Here is a 15,523-nt window from a genome sequence, read left to right as displayed (position 1 = left end):
GGGGTCCTAGCCCAAACCTCAAAATCAGACCCACTGTCTTCATTTTATTATGTCACGTTTAAGGGAGGACATTACCAGAGGAAGCATTATTATATGTTTAGCCATGGTGTGGAAATAGCCAGTGACTGTTCCCAAGCTGCACTGCGCAGCACACAGGAAACCTTAAAATTGATTAATATGCGAACCCAAAGTAAGCTCAATGTCTTGTTAGGCTGTGTGCCAGATTAATGTGTGCAAGACTGAACTTACAGCAGAGATGCTGGAATATTCTCCAACATAAACTTTAGAAGTTCAAAAGAGAGTAGAAAACCATTCGAGTTTACTCATTCCAAGCTTTGTAAGTTGACATTTTATTTAGTAGGTATTATGGTCCTGTCTTAATATAACTTGTTTACAATTCAAATTGTGAATTACTAACACAACCTAGGTACTTTGGAACCAATCTTCATTTAATTACAAAGACCCATTATAATTCCAAGGGGAATATCCAATCACTCTGGTCAGAAGAATCAAAAGGCAAACTACTAATTAAATAGAGAGAGAGCCTCCAAAAATGTACAGTGCAGACAAATCTGGATGTTCTTATACATGCAACGTGACAAGTTAATATGCACGTGCACCAAAGGTCAAATAGAATTTTGGCCTTTATTGCTCAGGCATTGGAAGTTAAAAATGGGGAACTCTTGCTACATCTGTACAGAGTACTGGTGAGACTGCATCTGGAGTACAGTGTACAGTTTACAGTTTTTGGCTCCATATTTAAAACAGAATATACTGGCCTTGGAGGCAGTTCATAAGACTGCATCCTGAGATGAATGTGTTACTTATCAATAATTGCTTAATAGGTTATGCCTTTATTGGTGAGAGTTTAGAAGATTGTGGGGTGATCTTATTAAGGCATGCAAGAATTTAAAAGGGATTTGACAAGGCAGATGTTGAGAGAACATTTCTATTAATTGGGGAATCTCCAAATAGGGACATAGTTGCAGAATAAGGGGAGGCTTTTTTAAAACTGAGCTGCAAAGGAATTTCTACCCTCACATGGTAGTGAATGCTTAGAATTCTGCACCCAGAGAATTGTGGAGAATAGATTACTGAAGGTATTTAAAGAGCACTCAGATGGATCTTTGACATAGCAAAGTATTAACAGCTACACGGAGCTGGCATGAAGAGGAATTACAGCCTGGGGCAAATCAGCCATGATCTTGTTGAATGGTGGGGCAGGTTTGAGGGGCTGAATGGCCTACATCTGTTCCTATATTTCAATGTTCTGATGTAAATTACTTGTACACATTGAAATTAAACAGGGGCCATCATCATGGTGGGCAGTATTTTCCCACCCCAACACAGGTTTGTCCCGTACTGGGTTGGTGGAAACTGGGGCCAGCAAATCCTGCATGTAGATGTCCTCTCATCTAATCCCATTGTTGCCTCTTTTTATTAATGCAGGACATGTCATGAATCATCGAGGAACCTCACTTTGGAGTTGGGAACCTTTCAGCAGTTAAGGATAAAAGCTATTGACAACTTCACATGCCATAATTTAATGGTATCTGGTAAATTAAATATTTAATCATTTAATGATCAATTATAGGGCTTTATTCTTAAAACGAAAGTGACAATTAAATTAACCAGCATTGTGAAAGTGGAAAAGTCTCATGATGCATTGCAGTCCACTATACAATGGATAAATTGGTCTTCTACAGATATCTTCAAATCAACCTGTCAGGGATGTTATGACATGCCTCTGGAGCAAGTGGGACTTGAACTCAGGCCTCCTGTCTCAAAAATGGGGACATTACCATTGTGCCACAAGGACCCTAAAGTAGCCTTTTACATTAAATCACAATTAGGTATTCAGATTTGGCTGTGATGGAATCATTTAATTGATTGATAGCTCAGGCATCTGTTTCCTGCTTCTAAACTTGAACAGCTGGTTGCGGTTTTTTACTGTTGTCAGTAGTTTTAACACATTCAGCTCTTAAGGCTTTGTTTAAAAAGATGTGCAATGTACGAATGGTGGCTTGATTCCATGCCCATTAATGAATTTAGTTCAGCAGTCACTGTCAACACAACAGGAAGACTGTTTCCTTACCTTAACCGTTTTATATTGTGGGTTGCCTCTTGTATATTTTTGGCTAAGTCTGTGTTGTGTCGAGTTTTTTTTTGGAGGAATCTCTGTTCCTAGGCCTAGCAAGTTTTACAGCTATATCTTATCAGACTCACCACATTAACTATTTAACCTGCCCCCATAGCAACTGGCATGTCTAACTCTGTCCTAATTTTACCACATATTGTTCCCAGATCACTCACCACTCAGTGAATTGTTGGGAGGTAACAGCCTTAATGTCTGACTCAGGCACAGCAGAAAGAGGGAAATTGGCACCCTGGGTTTTTTGGGGGGAGGGAACTGGAGGTCCTGGTGGATGGGTTGGTGCAGAGATGGGACATCCCTCTCCACCTACAGAACCAGCAGTAGAGGTCACGGCCCATGGAGGCCTGGTTTGAGGGCTGGCACCCAGAATAGAGCAGGCTTGGGCATTTGGAGAAATGTCCTTGCCAGTGACTTTCTCCAATACACCAGCATCTCCTCACTGATACCTCACACTCACTCTCTCCCTGCTCCTGGGCCCATCTTCCATTAAGGCTCATTTCTATCACTCTCACTAACGCCTACAACACCTCACCTCACTCATCATCACGTACCCCAACCCTCAATAACCACTAACGCTACATGCCCTCATTGCTACCTACTCATCCGGGACACTTTCTCAACTGGACCAGCACTAACTTTTCCGCCACTAGCTGTTCCGCCAACTTTCATCTCCCTCAACTCCTGCCCCTCTCACATTTCAGAAGGGAAACAGCCCCTAGCAGGGCAAATGGCCTCAAAATGGGTGGCAGGCTTTGTGACATTCAGGTCCACATTCCTAATGTGTACAGCATCCTGAATCTGAGCACCCCGATTGGCTGTTTCCAGGTAACCCTGGACTGGTACTGGATGCTGCCCTGACTAACAGTGTCGGCCAGAGGTTATCTTCTTGACCTGAACGAGGCCTGCTGACACAATAACAAGTTTCCATTCTATGTGTCTGTTACAAACAGTCAGGCAAAAATGAAGCCTCATATCACTGGATCAGGTGGCAGAGGCAGATAGGGAAGGCAAGGCAATGCTGGGCAGGAACGCTGTGTGCATCAGCTGGGATCACAGTGAGTGTGACCCAAGTCACAAAGAGCCCAGAGATGCAGCCTGTACTCTCCAGAGCTGGGTGTGTGACCCAGAAACAGTGTCCTCCAGCAGCATTACAATGATAGTTGCCAGTACAGCCTAAGGTGCTGAATTGAATTGCAGAATTGTCCTGCGCATAGACTGGAGATGTGTAAAAGGGACACTTAGAGGTTGATGGGTGTTGGATACCATTGTCTGTGAATGTGGGGCATATGTGGCTGGTGCCAGTGGAATGTATCCGAAGAAGTCAGTACCCAGTGGCCAACATGGAGGTCCTTCAGAGTAAGCAGAGCTAAATTTGTCAGGTACATGCTCGTATTTCCATCCAGAGTTTTCTCAATCTCAAGTTTGTTTGGCGAGTTTGGGAAAATAGGAAGTTGAATATTATTGGGCTGTCTGTCAGGTTTTTGACAAGTTAAAAACACTGCTGACTGGCAACTTGCCAGTGCCTAGTGAGAATCTTGTCTCACCGCTTGTGATAGGCGTATAAGATGGAGTGAGAAGCTTCTAATATCAAGATGGGCCTCACCAGATTGTTCATTCAATTCTGCCACACGTCTCTTCACAGTCCACGTCACTCAGATCCCTTTAAGATTCTATCCTATGTTTCTAGACATGGTTTTTGAATGACTGTTTGTTTATCCTGACAGCTGAGCATCTCAATGTTATTTTAGGATTTAGGAATTCTAATGCATAGTACATGCTGGCCATGGAAAGAGGAGGGTAGAGGGGTTGGCTGCATAGAGAAAGTGGGGTTGAGGGGTCGGGGCAGTGTTGGGGGAATAGGGTTAAAAAGGATAAGTGAGAGATTTAGGGGGCCTTACGCTCATCTACAGAGTTGGACCCTAAATCAGGCCCAACTCCTGATTTCTTTTATTCATTAATGGGATATGGACATCAGTGGCTGGGTCAGTATTTAATGCCAATCTTTAAATGCCCAGAGCCATTTATGAGTCAGTCATTCACATTGCTGTGTGTCAGGAGTCACCTGGCCAGACCAAGCAAGAACTGGAGTTACTTTCATCAATAGGCACCAGACGGGGTTTCTCCTTTCAACGGTGCTCGTCATCATTAAACTCTTAACTCCAGGCTTTTTTTATTGAATTCAAATTCCACCCTCTGACATGGCAGAATTAAAATCCAGGTTCCCAGATCATTATCCGACTCTCTGCATTAATAGTCTAGCAATCATACCCACTAGCCTATTGCCTCCCTGAGGCATAATCAGCCTTGTTTCTCCTGTCTGCAGTACATGTTGCCAAATACCCATGTGCACTAATTAATTCTGAAAACACACATTTGTCCACAAATGGAGGAGGGAAGAAAGAAAGAAAGACAGACACAAGGAGGCAAAGAAAGACAGACACAATGTGCCAAAACATAAAAGTGATGAGCAATTAAGATTGGGTTTAGCAAACTGAAAACAAAAGGTTGTTACTGTCTAGAGAATCAAATCAGTTGGAAATCTGGCAAATAGTTACATGAAAACTGTTTGATACTGTTTTGTATTCTGAATGTCAAATAAACCACTAGGTTGAATCATGGATGCAAAACATCCTGTTAGAACACACCTCATTGCACCCTCCATAAAGGGATAGATCAAGTGCAGTGTGTATTCTGGATTGTGGGACATATGGGCATTGCTTACAAAGGATGCCCTGCAGCACTGAACCCAATACTATTTTTAAAAAAAACTGCATATCCATTTTCGAAAATTATTTTCACCTTCACTTTGCCTACAAAATTCAGGTGTTAAAAATCCCATCGTCCCTCATGTTGATAAGAGTGAAAGCCTTTCCTGTGGATACAAGGGTCCCATTATAAATGGCATAGCAGGATCCTCGGAATTCAGCAGGCAATTGAGCTGGCACTACCCATTCACTGTTACTCTCTGCCGAAGGCAGAACTATTATTTGTCTGCTGGAATAATATGTTGCAAATTGATTTAATTTGTGATTCCTCTCAACTGTACCCTCCAAGAAGCCAGGGATGTAAACGTTGAGGTAAGAGGCAGTCACATATGCCACTGGCAGTGCCAACTATTGACCAGTTAGCAGCAGATGGTACAACTCTGTAGCTTGCTCCCTGCAAAGCCTAAGGTGCAGCAGGGGCTAATCTGACATGACCACATAGCTGTCCCAGATATCGACAGGTCTGGAAGATGGTGGTTGTGGTCAGAATTGCCCTGGAACAAAGAGATCTCTCGAACTTCCTTTCTTGCTTTGGTGATGGTGGTGGAGGTGGTGGTTGGGGGCATGACAAGGCTAAAGGTAAAGGTCATTGCTTTGATCAAATTACAGCAGTCACAAACAAATGAAGCTGCAGTTGAGGAACTATTTCCTGAAAGATAGAGGGAAGAGAGGGGGAGACAAGACAGAGAGAAAAGAAAAATAGAGGGAGAGGGAGCCAGAGATGTACAGAACAGAGGAGGAGACAGAGAGGATAGGGTGGGAGACAGAGACAGAAGAAAGAGGGACATTGAAAGAGGACGAGGGAAGAGAAAGGGAAAGAGACAGATAGGGAGAAGCTAGGTACAACACAGCATGGAGCTGGAGGAAGACAGCAGGCCAGGCAGCATCAGAGGGTCCCGACCCGAAACGTCAACTTTCCTGTTCGTCTGATGCTGCCTGGCCTGTGTTATCCACACTGTGTCTGACTCCAGCATCGGCAGTTCTTACTATCTCTGAGGGAGAAGCTAGGTGTTGGCTAACACTAGCTCTGTTGCAATCCTCTCCTTACTTTCTCTGGAGCAGATCCTGGCCTCACCGAGTTCAGTAACTCAGTAACAGTGGGACTGCTGCAAGTTCAGGCTTCCCTCTCGCTGTGTATTCAGGACCCAGCGCACTCTCTGCAACTCACTACATTTGCAGAGATGGCAAAATGGCTGCAGGCTGCGGACGGTGGGAACCCACAGACTATGCTCAAAAAAGGATCAGAAGCCTGTGATCACACCCTCAGCTCACAGGACATTCCCCTTACCTGGTTTCCAGTTCATCTTTCTCACTCTGCAAGGTGCTCAGAGGATTCGCAAAGCCATCTTTTCACATCGCCTTCATGACAGATTGGCCCCTGAAAGGTCAAAGGGATTTTTAGTTTTTATTTATCAAAGACTGATACCTTACAATCAACCATTCAAAATATAAAGACCAAAGATGACGTAAAACAGGCATTACAGTGTATAAGAGATAACAAGGTGTAGAGCTGGATGAACACAGCAGGCCAAGCAGCAGAGGAGCAGGAAAGCTGACGTTATAGTGTATAAACTGTGAAGCAAGCCATTTAGGACTGAGATGAGGAGAAATTTCTTCACCCAGAGAGTGGCGAATCTGTGGAATTCACTACCAAAAGAAGCAGTCAAGACCAAAACATTGGAAATTTTTCAAAGAATGAGTTAGATATAGTTCTTAGTGCTAAAGGGATCAAAGGATATTGTGTTAAAGCAGGAACAGGAGACAGAGTTGGATGATCACATTGAATGGTGGAGCAGGCTTGAAGGGCCAAATGACCTACTCCTGCTCCTATTTTCTACGTTTCTGCAAGGTAAGAGTTAGGACTAAAACGTTGCATTAACTCCACCCAATCTGATGATGCCACACAGTCTTTGAATGGTGGCACTCCATTCTCATTCACTGACCCTTGCTTTTGGAGGGAGCGGGTACATTCTACACAGCTCTCAAGAATCCTTCATAATTATAGCTGACTTGTCACCTAAACTCTACTTCTTTCTATGAACTCTCTCATTAACTAAGATAACTGCCTCTTCTTTTCAAACTTACCAGTGGTTTATCCTCTAACATTAATAACTTTGTCGTACAGGCAAAGGAGGACTGGTGCCAGTAAACTATCACAACCATTCCCAGCCCAGTAACTCACACTAAACGGTGGTGACAAATACTATCAGTTCACCACCATTTCATTTGATTCCTTGTGGCCTACCAACTGTCTCCAATTCCTTGCAAGTTTTTCTGTCCTTTTCTTCAAACATTTGATCAATTTCTCTTTAAAAGATCTAACGAGGCTGAATATTATGTTTTTTTTTGGCTGGGTCAGAGTTGCTTTGGGGTTTTTTTTTGGAAGATTGTCCACTGCGAGACCTAGCGAGACTTCTTGACCTACCTTACCAAATTTGCCTCATTAATTATTTAGCCCTCCCCACGGCATCTCTCAGATCAAATTTAGCCCCGTCTCGGCACACGCCATTCGCACAACAACTTGGCACTCAGCAGATGTCCTCAGAAGATGCCAGTATTCCTTGCAGCAGCGCCGTTTTATAATAGCCTGTCAGACAATCACTAGCATTCTGGAGCTGCCCTGATCAGCCAAGGACAGAGTCTGAACGTGATGGAGAAGGGGAAGACAGGAGGGGAACGGATGGGCCAGACAGGAGGCACCCTCTTCCTGGAAAATCCAGAGGAGGCTGTGCCACCTGACCCTGCCAGTCTGGTCTGACGTCAATCAGGTCAGTGCCGTGTGGAGACCCAGCCGGCAGTAACAGAATGTCAATGACCTTCTCCACTCTGCCAGGATAACTGTCACACTCTTCTTGCTGCCGCCTCACACTCACTTTGTCTCTGCTACTGTACCCACCAGGCTCATGCTCTGCTACTTTCATGATCGCTGTAACAGCTTCCCCTCACTCACCTCCATATCAGCATCCCCCCTCCACCCCCCCAACTTCCCCCACTAACCTCTGACTCCACTAATCATGCACGGCCTCTGTGCTGCTTCCTTAGTCTCTCCATACAGCTCACCACACTTCCCCCACAAGCAGCACGATTTACAGCCACACCACCCGCTGTCATCTCAAGCATTGGCTCCCCTCCCCACATTACAAGAAAAGCCAGCTCATAAATGGGCAGACTCCAAGATAGTAGGAACTGCCGATTCTGGAGAATCTGAGATAACAAGATGCAGAGCTGAATGAACACAGCACGTCAGGAGACTCCATACAGGATGGTGGTGCCCGATATCCGTCTCCTCACTATGAGGAGAGAATCCTGGCTCACGCAGGAAAGGACTGGGGACCGCTGCCATGGAATGCTAGAACTTCCACGTCCTGCCAAATGAGCGAAGCTGCACTGTTCACGTCACTGCCATTCTCCCATTCATCTTACTGTCACTCTGTTACTCCAAACCACTGCCCACAATGTATTTTCTCTCTTGGATCTTGCAGGTTCTAATAGCCTCCCAATGATGTCGGCAGAGAGACATCCAGCTCTCCCAAAAGTGCTCTCCTGGACCTCTGAGGATGAGAGTAACGAGGACTAGGAAGTCGTACTGGCAGTGCTGTTTGCTGTCCAGATCCCTAGCTAGTACCTATACAGCCTCCAGGCCCCTTCAGCCCAAACTCCCACCCACACTTTCTGCCACACAGCCAACAGACCGACTGTGGTCCACCCCCAGATGAATGAAAGCCAGACCAGATGCCAGACTGTAGCTAATCCTCTGGGCTGGTTACAGAGGCTGCCCTTCGATTTATTGTGGGACGGGACCCTCTGACCGACTCCACTGGCTTCCGTGAAGACGACTCCCTGAAGCCTGTGTGACATGGCTGCCTGCTTGTTGAATTTGCAGTGTGTTTGCTTTATCAGCTTCTGGTACATGTTGTGGGGGTGTGATAGGCACAATGTTGTACAGCAGGATATGTGCCTCATAGATTGCAAACTGCTTGGTGACAAAGCAAACCGCCTGTTACTGGGACTGTGCTAATCATGTTGGCTATACAAAATAGGGATGCTTTGAGCATGTGGATAGATGCTAAGTAAGCAGGCATGAAGGAAGTTAACAACTATCTTGGAGGTGCAGTTTAGTCCAGTCTCTGCCTGTCACTGTGTGCCTTGCTGCAGCCTTGCAATGCTAGCTGTTGATGCACCCTGCAGTGCTTCCAAAACACAATGTCAGGGCATAGGGGTGCCCAGATGGTCAAGGTGGGTTGGCACATGCCATGGATGACAGGTGCATGTGACTGGTGCCCTTTGATCGTACCCTCGGGTGCTGTTTGGTCACAGGCAACATGGAGGCCCTTTGAAGCTGAATCTTTCAGGTAGCCACTTCAGTCTCCTTATTAAGTTTTCCTAACTTCTAGCTTGTTTGGGGAGTTTAGGAAGCTGAATGTTAATAATGCGAGTTGTATTATTAACAAGGCTTTAACAAGCATTAATCCCACGAATTGGCATCACACCCCTGCCTACTGAGAATCTCACCTCGCTGCTTGTGGAAAGCATAAAAGATGGAGCAAGGTGATCTCAAGGTTAGCCTCACCTGATTCTCCTACAGAGAGAGTCATACAGCATGGAAACAGACCCTTTGATCCAACCAGTCCGTGCTGACCATAATCCCAAACTAAACTCATCCCACCTGCCTGTGCCTGGCCTACATCCCTCCAAATACTTCTTATTCCTGCACTTAACCAAATGCCTTTTAAATGTTGTAACTGTACCTGCATCCACCACTCCCTCTGGAAGCACATTCCACGCACAAACCAATTTCTGTGTAACAAAGTTGCCTCTCATGTTCTTTTTAAATCTTTCTCCTCTTACCTTAAAAATATGTCCCCCAGTCTTGAAATGTCCCTACCCTAGGGAAAAGACACCTGCCATTAATCTTATCTATATCCCTCACGATTTGAAAAACCCCTACAATGTCACCCCTCAACCTACTACAATCCAATGAAAAGATCCCAGCCTATCCAGCCTCTCCCTAGAACCCAAACCTTCCATTCCTGGCAATTTCCTGGTAAATCTTTTCTGAACCCTCTCCACCATAACATCTTTCTTATAACAGGGCGACCAGAACCTAATGGTACTCCACGTCTATAGTCGAAGGTCTGAGCAATGAAGGCAAGCTTGCTGAACGTTTTCTTAGCCACCCTGTCTACCTGTGAGGCAAAATTCAAAAGAATTATGTCCTTGAACCCCTAGGTCTCTCTGTTCTATGACACTACCCAAGGCCTTATTTTTAATTGTACCAAATCATGCCCTAGTTTGTTTCACCAATAGTTTGATTTTGATAAATACAAGATGTCACCAGAATCCACGTCATTCTCTCACCTGTAAGATTCTGCCCATGGTCTCAAACCTAGCCACCCCATGCAGCAAATTCCATGCTTCAACACCCCTTTCTTTAACACAGCTCTATTTAAATGCTCTTTGTGAAATAAACTCCTTCTCACTCACTCCCCAACTGGAACAGCCTTTCCTGAATCAATTTCTGGTCTCTTATCATAACTATTTCCCCTTCCTGTTATTGCCCTGGTGAAGCTGTGCTTGACAAATTGCAATAGTTTCATGAGCCTTTACACAAAGCTATACAATGCCCTGTATTCTGGGAAAAAAAAAGTTGTGCTGCCTGGGGTACAAGATTCCACTCTGTCCCCAACACGTCATTGTTCCTCTCTTCCCCTCATCAATGCTCTGGTAAAACCAGCCAGAATTTTTATTTCTTAAAATACCCCCACAGCCAGGGTTGTTACAAAAAGAATTGAACACAAAAATCAATGTGGACATCTTCAAAAACACGTTCTGATAAGCGCTGCCTGGCATTTGTTTAAAAACTGTCAAAGCCCATCCCAGAAACACATTCCATTCCATTCAGAACCAGTAGAAAGCAATCAAAAAAGGCTAATGGAATGCTATCCTTTATTACAGGAGGGCAGTTGAATATAAAACAAAGGATGTTATGCTTCAATGTTATGTTCTGCAGAACAGATCTTTATTTGGACTTCTTTGACAAGGTTCTGCATCGTAGACTAATTAGTAAAGTTAGATCACATGGGATTCAGGATGAACTTGCCAACTTGATACAAAATTGCTTTTACAGTGGGAGACAGAGGGTGGTGGTGGAGGGTTGTTTCTCAGACTGGGGGCCTGTGGCCAGCGGTGTGCAACAGGGCCCTGTGCTGGGTGCATTTTTGTTTGTCATTTATATAAATGATTTGGATTAGAATATAAGAGGCGTGGTTAGTAAGTATGTCGATGGTACCAAAATTGGTGGACAGTGAAGTAGGCTAAGATTGCAAAGAGATCTTGATCAATTGGGTCAATGGGCTGAGGAGTGGCAGATGGCGTTTAATTTGGGTAAATGCAAGGTGTTGCATTTTGGTTAAAAACAAGGGCAGGACTTATGCAATAAGTGTTAAGGCCTTGGGTAGTGTTATAGAACAGAGAGATCCAGGAATTCAGATACAAAATTCCTGAAATTTACGTCACAAGTAGACAGGATGGTTAAGCATTTAGCACGCTTGCCTTCATTGCGCAACGTTTTGAGTGTAAAAGTTGGGATGTCATGTTGAGATTGTACAGGACATTGGTGAGATCTCTTCTGGAGTTCTATGAGTGGTTCTGTTCGCCCTGTTATAGGAAGGATACTATTAAACTGGAGAGGGCTCAGGAAAGATTTACCAGGATGTTGCCGAGAATGGAGAGTTTGAGTTATGAGGAGAGGCTGAATAGGCTCGGACTTCCTTTCCTTGGAGCGTAGGAGGTTGAAGAGTGATCTTATAGAGCTTTATAAAATCATGAGGAGCATCAATAAGGTGCATGGCAAAGGTCTTTTCCCTTGAGTTCAAAACTAGGAGACATTTTTAAGGTGAGAGGAGAAGGATTTAAAAAGGACATGAAGAGAAATCTTTTTTACATGTGTGTGGAATGAACTTCCAGAGGAAGCAGTAGATGCAGGTGGAGTTGCAACATTTAAAAGACATTTGGATAAGCACATGAATGGAAAAGGTTTGGAGTGATATGGGCCAAGTGCAGGCAGGTGGTTCTAGTTTATTTTGGGAAAACTGGTCGGCACAGACAAGTTGGACTGAAGGGTCTGTTTTCATGCTGTATGATTCTATAATCATTCTTTGATGTGGCACGGGGATTGCTGGCTGGACAAGCGTTTGTTGCCCATTCTTCATGGCCCATGAACTGATTGGTTTGTTGATCCATTTCAGAGGACAGATAAAGGTAACTCCTGACACCACCAATTGGCAGCACAGTAGTTGGCACTGCTACCTCACAGCGCCAGTGACCTGGGTTCAATTCCAGCCTTGGGTGACTGTATGTGCAGAATTTGCATGTTCTCCCCGAGCCTGTGGGAGTTTCCTCCTGGTGCTCTCTGGTTTCATCCCATAGTCCAAAGAAGTGCAGGTTAGGAAATCAGCTATAGGAAACGCAGGGTTAGGGGAATGGGGTGTGGGTGTGGTTCTGAGTGGGAGCCTCTTCAGCAATGTGGTGCAGACGCGATGGGCCGAATGGCCTCTATCTGCACTGATTCTAGGTGGACTACAGCAGTTCAAGAAGCAGTTCACGATGGCCTTCTGAAAGGCAACTGGGGATGGACAATAAATGGTTAGGCCAGTTGGCAATGCCTACATCCTGAGAGTGAGCGGATTATAACAAAAAGAGTTGAATTAACCACATTGCTGTGGGTCTGGAGTCACAGGTAGGCAATATCAGGTAAGAATGGCTAATTTATTCTCCTGAAGGAACCAGATGGATTTTTATGATAATCAAGGACAGTTGCCATGGTCACCATTACTGTTATTCCCGATTTTATTAACTGAATTTAATTGCACCAACTGCCATGATGGGATTCTAACCAGTGTCCCCTGAGCATTACCCAAAGTCCCCTCATAGGAGTGTTATTTGCGAGCATTTCATATAGAGTCACAAAAGGAAAGCAAGTCCTCGACATTGCAGTGAAGTAACTCAAATGAGGCAGGAGTGAGAGGCAAGAACTGGAGGAATGCAGATACCATTTTAAGTGGGCTGGAGCTTTTATTGAAATAGGGAGGAGTGAGGTAATGGTGACATTTGAAAACGAGGTTAATACTTCAAAAATTGATGCATTGCTAAACCAGGTGCCAACACAGGTCAGTAAACTTCAGTAAGATAGGGGAATGGTACTTGGTGTGAATTTTCACAGCTTCCTGTTGGAAATACGATCATACTGGCACTTCACATACATTTTCTTGATTCACTACATGTTGTTATGATTCAGGCTCCCGAGATGTGGAGCTCAAGCCCAATAATTCTCCAAAAATACCACATGATCGAATCGCCCCTTGACCTGTTAAATTCCAGGGAATTCAACTCAAATTGTTCACTCAGTTCCCCTAATTAAAGCCTTTGAGTCCCAGTAAAATTTCAGAAATATCCAAGGTAAATGCCAAGGAATCTTGAGATGTGCCATCTATGACTGCTCACACTAACTCCTGGAGACCTCTGACCTTTGTATAGCTTCAGCATGAATTCTACTCTCTTGTGTTCTAGTCCCATAAAAAAGACAGCTGTCAGTAACCTTTTGTTCATATGTTCAATACCAATTCATGACCTTTTAATCATCTGGGTGGCTGGACCATCAAAATTCTTTGCTTCTGCACAGTTTCTAGATTGTCACCAGTTAGAAAGTGCTCTGGCCTGTTCTGTTCAGGTTCAGAATGGATAGAATCACATATTAAAATCCATTTATTCTCACTTTTCTCCCCCATTCATTTAAGTGCTGCTTTGCCAGCTTGTGTTTCGGTTTACAATGCTGCCTATCTTTGTGTCATCACATGTGACTATCTAACATATCATTAAAGTCCAGGGCCATTACTTATCACAGCTTTTTCATTACGGTGCCTAGGCACTGCCCTTACTCTCCACCTCCAATTGCTCAGCTAATTGCCAAGCCAGAACAGTCGGCTATATTCATTTCCCCAGTCTTTTATTCTAGCAACTATGCACTCTCGCGTGTAATGAGCCTGTGCAGAATCTCATGTGGTTAACAATTTGGGTTGCCTTTTCTTGACATACTTAGAACAGAAGTCTCATCCTTCTTGTGACATGCTGCTAATTGGTTTAGAATTCTTGAGCACGCAAGCAAAGCTATTTAAAGGTACTCGAGTAGATTTGTAGCTCAGGATGTGGATGCTGTGATTGGTTCGGAAGGTGCACTGATGATGTTACCCAGCAGGGTAACGAAACGTTTATGAACTAACAAACTAGCTCAGCGAGCCAACCAACCACAGCAAAGCTATTCCATCAAGAAGAATTTGTTAGATTTGTCTGATCTTCAGTTACAGCATTAAACACTTGGCAAGAGAAATTTTTGCCTAGTGCTAACTTGACACCACAGGAAGGGATAGTCAGTGAACATGAATGAGGCCCAAATTAGAGGAGAACACAATAACAGAGGAAATTGTGACAAGAGAAGGCCATTCAGCCCTTCCAGCTTATCTTGCCATTCAATAAAGATCATGGCTGATGTGCCCCAAGCATCAACTCTTCTTTCGTCAGAAAAGAGTTCTGAGGAAGAGTCACTGGACCTAAAACGTTAACTCCAATTTTTCTCCCACAGATGCTGCCAGACCTGCTGAGCTTTTCCAGCAACTTCTGTTTTTGCTTCTGATTTACAGCATTCACAGTTCTTTCAGTTTTTATTTAACTTTTCTTTTGTGCCAGCTCCTCATAGCCTCAACTCCTTGATATTTCAAAAAAAAGACATGAGAATCGATATGAGACTTTACAGCAGTCTGGAACAAGTTTGCTGCAAGCCAGACCGAAGACATTGTAGAAAACAGTTCTTGAAGGTAAATAGGTTCCTGACCCCAAGTTCCAGCTGCAGTTAGGAAGAATTAACAGATTGGTCTTCACTGCAGCTGGAATGTCAGTCAGGGGGCTAAGTTACGATTGAGACCATAAAAGGGAGAAGAATTTGCAGAAGCCAAAAGGAATTGCTAGCTATATATGGTAAAACCATTTGGAATTGAACAAGTTGCACAAACAATACCTCCAGGTTTCCTCCGGGTGCTCCGGTTTCCTCCCACAGTCCAAAGATGTGCAGGCCAGGTGGATTCGCCATGCTAAATTGCCCGTAGTGTTCAGAGATGTGTAGGTTAGGTCGGTTATGGGGGATGGGTCTGAGTGGGATGCTCTGTGTGTAGGTGTGGACTTATTGGGCCGAAGGGCCTGTTTCCACACTGTAGGGATTCAATGAAATTACAAATAAAGATAATCAAAATGTCAACTTGGCTGATGTGTATATGAAAAGCAGTTCAGGAAACGCCCAATTTTAGCAGTAACTCCGAGACTAACCACTGCAAAGAAATACTCAACGTGACAAAGCATGAAGAAGACACTGAGAAGAGTTCCAGCCTGGCCAGCTGTCAACTGTCCCAGGTAACAAAGTTTGGGGTTGGTTACAGAACACAGGGTAGTGAATGACAGTGGTCAAGATATCTCTAGGAGTTAAAAGTGTGTATCATTTACTTAATAAATTAAAGTTTTATAGAACTCTATGTGTATATATGTATTGTTGTCTCAC

At 44.1% G+C, this 15,523-nt stretch overlaps 1 long non-coding RNA gene across 1 annotated transcript in view; it reads right to left on the bottom strand.

Moving 5' to 3' along the window:
* Positions 1 to 6,208: 6,208 nt before the first annotated feature.
* Positions 6,209 to 15,523, bottom strand: part of LOC125486726 — a 123,989-nt gene continuing 114,674 nt past the window's right edge. Inside the window, exon 3 of the long non-coding RNA XR_007265361.1 lies at positions 6,209 to 6,298. This is a non-coding gene — a long non-coding RNA (uncharacterized LOC125486726). The remainder of the gene's footprint in view (positions 6,299 to 15,523) is intronic.

Source organism: Rhincodon typus, chromosome 32, assembly GCF_021869965.1.
Source record: "Rhincodon typus isolate 14 chromosome 32, sRhiTyp1.1, whole genome shotgun sequence".
Lineage (NCBI taxonomy): Eukaryota > Metazoa > Chordata > Chondrichthyes > Orectolobiformes > Rhincodontidae > Rhincodon > Rhincodon typus.
Note: the sequence above shows the minus strand (reverse complement) of the source record. Positions and strands in the feature narration are given on the sequence as shown.